At 33.8% G+C, this 6,000-nt stretch overlaps 1 protein-coding gene and 1 long non-coding RNA gene across 5 annotated transcripts in view; one reads left to right on the forward strand and one right to left on the reverse strand.

The window, feature by feature from the left end:
- B3GNT4 (UDP-GlcNAc:betaGal beta-1,3-N-acetylglucosaminyltransferase 4) overlaps positions 1-6,000 on the reverse strand; it is a 1,341,192-nt gene that overhangs the window by 103,924 nt on the left and 1,231,268 nt on the right. The window lies entirely within an intron of this gene.
- LOC122799496 overlaps positions 2,336-6,000 on the forward strand; it is a 78,206-nt gene continuing 74,541 nt past the window's right edge. The window contains exon 1 of the long non-coding RNA XR_006364478.1: positions 2,336-2,483. This is a non-coding gene — a long non-coding RNA (uncharacterized LOC122799496). The remainder of the gene's footprint in view (positions 2,484-6,000) is intronic.

Consider the following 6,000-nt stretch of genomic DNA (forward strand, 5'->3'; position numbering starts at 1 on the left):
GCATGCCTAGCAACTACCTGTGGATTCTGAATAGCCGATTCAGATTAAAAACCTAATATCATTTAATAATTTCATAGATTTCATAGAGTTCACAAGGCAAAGTCAGTCGATGGACCATAATCACCTTGTCAATATCCACCTTCAAAGAGTACCTCCTGTCTGCAAAATGTTAAAACAAGTCAGGCCTGGAATGGATTTATGGGCACCCATTCAATTGTCAAGATGTATTTTAAAGGAGCTAAGTGTATCACTCCCTTCTATAAGTAACTAAAGATTATTTCAGAGATGAAAGAGAGGTGAAACACCGAGTAGTAAATATGTCCTTCCAAAATGTTTTATTTATTTGATAATGGAGTTCAAGTCCTTAGTTTAAGTATTTGTGAAGCCTTTTGCTTTGTGACAGTATAGTCAAGGAGGGCTGGTTCCTTATCTTTACTCAGTCCTTCACTTGTTTCACTTTTATTTGTTTCAAATTGTCAGGAATATATATAAATGTAAATGTGCTTTCTAAGCTTTTATTTATTTGCCAAGATATCATTAAAAGTAGTTTCATTTTCATTTAATGTGGCATTTCCAGACTTTCTCATGAAAGACTCTAATAAGAGAAAGGTTTACTGCCATGCCTGTCATGTATACATACTTTAGCGTATAGCAGCCCTTGTCTGCTTTCCTTGTTACCGTATTGACTACTCCCATTCACAGGACTCCATGTGGTTCCCTTGGTGATCATATTTGCATGCAACATTTAGCATCGAATTATATCTTTCCAGCCTATAATCTGATTTTGTCTTCATTGTTGTACATTCTGTGTGTATTATAGGGAACAAATAAAAATGTTAATGCTTGCATTTTGAAATACTATAAGAGTGAGAAGATATTCTGTCTTCTATAACTCCTAATGATCTTTATTATAATTATAAGTAGTAGTATGTATTTATACCCTTTGTTTTAGTCTTTTTGATGTTCCATAAAGAAAAAAGATTCTTGTAATCTTCCTTGGATCATCGCCACAAGATCTTTTACTTCCTTATAAGCTGTGAGCAGTGCTATCCAGAGCAGAGCTGAGAGAAGGAATGCAGCATGCCCTGTCTACAGCACTTCCTTTCTATTCTGATGTGTCCATACCTCTCATCCTCTTAGGATAAGAAATCTGGACAAAGCCTAAAACAAAGGGGGGGCATTAGCCTAAAAATAGGGACATATTTTAAATATCGTTTTTATAAACTTCGAAAGCTGCTAGGATAACAATAACAGGATTTGTGTTAACATGAATTTTCTGAAGGATATGAAGGCTGCAGCTTAAATGTATGCCATTATCTAGTGGTATTATGTAATTGGCCATAAAACCACAAATTGTATGAGAAAGAAACCAAAAATATAAGGCAAAAACCTGGACAGTTGAGAGGTATGTGACAGCTTTTGTTAGACTCACAGGTATGTGGTGTGGGGGAATACCTACCTTGTTCTGATCACTTGACTCTGATACAGACTGAAATTAAGAGAGATGCATATGCATCAAATGTTTTTAACTCAAATAATTTATGTGCTATGAAGTATATTATATAATATAATACACAGACATTAGAGTGGAATTTCATCTGTCAGATATTTTATCGTAATATTTTTACAATAAGAAATACAGATATGTCAGTTTGCATTCGCATACCCATATATTTAGTAAGAAGGCTACTTTATCTGCACTTCTCTGACAGTGAGAAAACCTTCATAATGCTGTAGTATAAATTAGGGATACAAGTGAACAGTTGTACCCAGGAAATAAGTTCCTTTATGAGGTCCTTATACAATAAGCATTTCCATATGCATTTCTCTGCAGTCTGTACATGCCTAATTTGTAACTTAATGAAAGTTTATGAATGCGCACAATTAAAACAGGAGTTTCTGCAACAAGAGTTGATATTGGATGATATTATTTTCTTACAAATATTTTAAATGTCTAAGGAAGAAATATGATTTCACAATTTTTACAGAATAAGGCAGTTCATTCTTTGTTTTTATACATGCCCATATTAGAGTTTCTGTATATTTTTGTCTTCACTGAAAACTTTGGGTTCTTAAACCAGAAAAGATTAGAAATGTATTGCTCCAATTAAAATGTGTTTTGCTTTCATATCTGTATTTACTGTGAGTGGGATGTGAAAAAAAAAGATTATCGTAAACTAGCTTAAGCAGCTGTAGATTTTTCCCTGAAATAGGAGAGACCTACAGAGCTGAGATTGCCTTGGATGTAATTTTATTGTTGGGAGATTTGTCTGACACCAGCCCCTTTCAGCTGATTCTCAGACCACACCCAGTCTATTTGCTACTTGTACAAGCTGGTCACAAAACACACAGCTTCTGTATTAGCAAAGAAGACTGCAACTCATCTCTGTCTCTTAACGCTAAAGTTCTAAAAAGGGATTTTTAGCAAAGAAGATAACAGTAGAAACATGTTGAAGAACTTTTAAAAGATTGCAGTGCAAACAGTGAGTAATGTATTCCTTTTATTCTGATGAGTTAAATGTACATTTTCACTCATTTACTGTGATAAAATTAATATGTGCAAATCAGACATTAAAAACATTTGTAGAGTTCACGCATGGCCTTGCACTTTGCATTGGAATTTTGATCTCTTTTATACAGAATGCAGTTTTAATACACTTTCAAACAGTAGTTATGTCTAGGAAAAACCTGTGAAACAATTTGATGCTTCCCATTAATGAACAAAATTGTTCTACTTTTGTTTCCGATAACCAGCTGCCATTTCGTTTAAGCCTTGATATTCATCCATGTTTATTGTAGATTACTTTTGTGTCTGTGTGTGTTTGTGTGTGTTTGTGTGCATGTGTTCGGGTGCGTGCGTGTGTGTATGTGTGTGTGTCGTGTGAGTTTGTGTGTGTCTATGTGAGTTTGTGTGTGTGTGCCAGTGTGAGTTTGTGTGTGTCTGTGTGTATGTGTGTGTGTGTGTGTGTGTGTCTGTGTGCGTGTGCATGTGTGTGCATGTGTGTGTGTATTTTTTATTTATTTAAAAGTTATTGTCCAGGTTAGTGCACTGCTTCCCAAGGAGCATTGTCATACTTCGTATGGGAGTAAAAACTGAAGAAAATTTCAAAAATACAGTGTTTGAAAAACATATACAAAAAGAAAAAAAATGTAATATACATATATATATATATATATATATATATATATATATATGTATATATATATATATATATATATATATATATATATATATATATATATATATATATATATATATATATACACACATATACACACACACACACACACACACTGGAAATAGAATGCCCAGTAAATGTAAACATATATTGGATTTACAGCTAATACAACAAAGGACATGCAGTACAATTATATCAGAAGATAGAAGAAAAGAGAGTAAACAAAAAAATCTCCGCAGCCCATATTGATTACCAAAATTAATGTGATACTATAATTAGTAAGGCATCAAGGTGCATTGTTAGAGTGAGGGAGGGAGGCTTTACTGAAGGGTTGTAGTTGTGAAAGCATTTACATTTAGCCATGCCTTGCAGATGTTTTAAGGTATCTGTACATAAGTGAAATGGCACATATGAAACATTTACTTCAATTACATATATTTGCTGTCATGCACTTGGTAGTTGTCACCCGTAAAGTAATATGTTTTGACACCTCTCTCCTGTCATAGAACTTATATTCCAGTTACTTTGGAAGAATGAGCACTAATTTAGTCTGCATTTCCTGTCTTTGCATTTAGTAATCAAACTTTTTTAATCTGGCTTCTGTTTCACCCTACCCAGCCTTCACTGAAACACACCAGCTTTGTCTATGCTCACACCCTTCTGCCTGTTTAAAACGCAAACCGTGACTGACGTCTCTGTGTTACTGCTAGTGCAACAACTGTGGTAGTAGTAATACTTGTTAGGTGGTGCACACAGTTTTACAAACTGGAGTTTACACACAAACCATGCAATCTCTTAGCACAAGAAATCTGGACAAAGCCTAATATGATGAGGGGTCAAATGCAAAAATAGGGACAGATTTCAAATATTGCTCTTATAAACTTAGAAAGTTGCTAGATTAACAGGATTTGTGCTAGCATGCATTTTCTAGAGGATATGAAGTCTAAAAATCAAACCATAAAACATGAGGCAAAAATCTGGACATTCTGCGAAAATCTGGACAGTTGAGAGGTATGTATCTGCAAGCTCCAACATCCTAGACATCTCATCTCCTTCTCTATATGTGTATTGCACACCTCATAACTTACCATGAAAGATGCCACAGTTACAGTCCCTCTCTGGGGGTTTGTTCCATTGTCACTGGTTTTCAAAGGTTTGTAATCTAGTCAGAGACTTATCTATGTGCTATAATATGCATTATCACTGCAACTTTCAGACCTTTTCAGGATTATTTTGTTCTGAATGCGTAATAGTGTAGCTATTAATTTACTTTGTATTAAAACACATTAAGCAAAATATATAGATTAGTATTTAATATCAGCACTAGTAGAATCCCATCTCTTTGTTGAAAATACCATTTGTAGGTCAAGGGAAAAACTTGGGATGAGCAGATAGTTCCAACAGTTGTGGGACAGATGTCTGTAATCTATCTAGTCAGGATTCTAACTTCTAGGCTGCATCACTGATCCGTTATTATTCTAAGCATCAACCCAATGAGAAAAGTGCATTTAAAATTTGTGTAGCATGTTAGTTTTAATGTTATATAAAATAAAACTGGAACATCCACAAATATGTCTAAATTGAAAAATGAGCACAACTTAAAACATATTAGATGCTGCCTCATTTATTATATGTCATGTGGCTGCATTGCTTTACTAAAGTCATGTTACTGATGGACATTGAAAGGTCTTTTGCAATATTTCAGATGGGGTTCATTTTTATGTAAACCATTACTGTACGAGTTGCATTCAAAACCACATATTTAATAAATATAAACTTGTATTAAACATTTCTAAACAGTAAGCTTCAATGCCACTGACAGTTTTTGGATAACGGAACAGTGCATTGAAAAAAAGCCTAACCCTATAGTAAACTATATGATTTTTTAGACAGGAAATTATATTCTCCAATTAAACCAAGAAGTTTAAAATGCAAAACAAAATGGCTTGCTTCAAATGAGTTGCTGTTTCAAGTAGCGGAAATTAGAAATGTAATTTTTGCAAAGTTTGGTGAAGTTTACTTAAATTTTAGAGTCTGATGATAATGTTCCAAAGAATAATACTTGGGTAGGGATAATGTGGTAGAAAAGATATGAAGAAGTAGGTATATTTCAGTGAGGGTAGGAGTCTGTCACAGAGCAGAGTAGGAGTTGTCATTCAGGAGTTTTTTTAATTTCATTAAGTTATACAATTTATGGTGTGATGTCATTATCAAAAGCAGTAATAATCCTTCCTGGTACGGTGAGATGGGATTTATAACACAATACAACAGAATAATCTGATGTGGAGTTTACCATTACAATCAGGAGAGAGTGGAGATTATTGTTTAATTCTGGCCTGTTTTGGTATTTGTGAATTAAACCAAGTTCGATATACCAATCCGAGCTCCTGTACTCGGGCAGAACGTACTATATTTATCCAACGATAACTCACGATAATGAGAATGCCAGTTGACAGTAAACTTTTTAAAACTCAGTTTTAATGTGTTGAAAGACAAATAACATCCAGTGGTTTAGCGCTTTCATCTGTCGCAGACAGATTTCATCAGAACCAACAAATAGGTCACATACTCTGACGTTTATAGCAAAACTTTGGCGCCTTTTTTAAAACATTGTATAATTAATTACTTATGCTTAAAAACATATACTAAAAGAACATAATACATGTTGAATGTATTGCTAACATGCCACATATTACATAAATACTACTAATAATTACATTACTATAAACAAATAATACCCTGTACAAATGCTGTGAAGGTTTTAAAAGGTTATAAAAAGATGTGTAACAATAAAAATTATCATAGCTATTCAGTAGTTGCT

This window comes from Protopterus annectens, chromosome 4.part0 (genome assembly GCF_019279795.1).
Source record: "Protopterus annectens isolate FY-2018-M chromosome 4.part0, PAN1.0, whole genome shotgun sequence".
Lineage (NCBI taxonomy): Eukaryota > Metazoa > Chordata > Ceratodontiformes > Protopteridae > Protopterus > Protopterus annectens.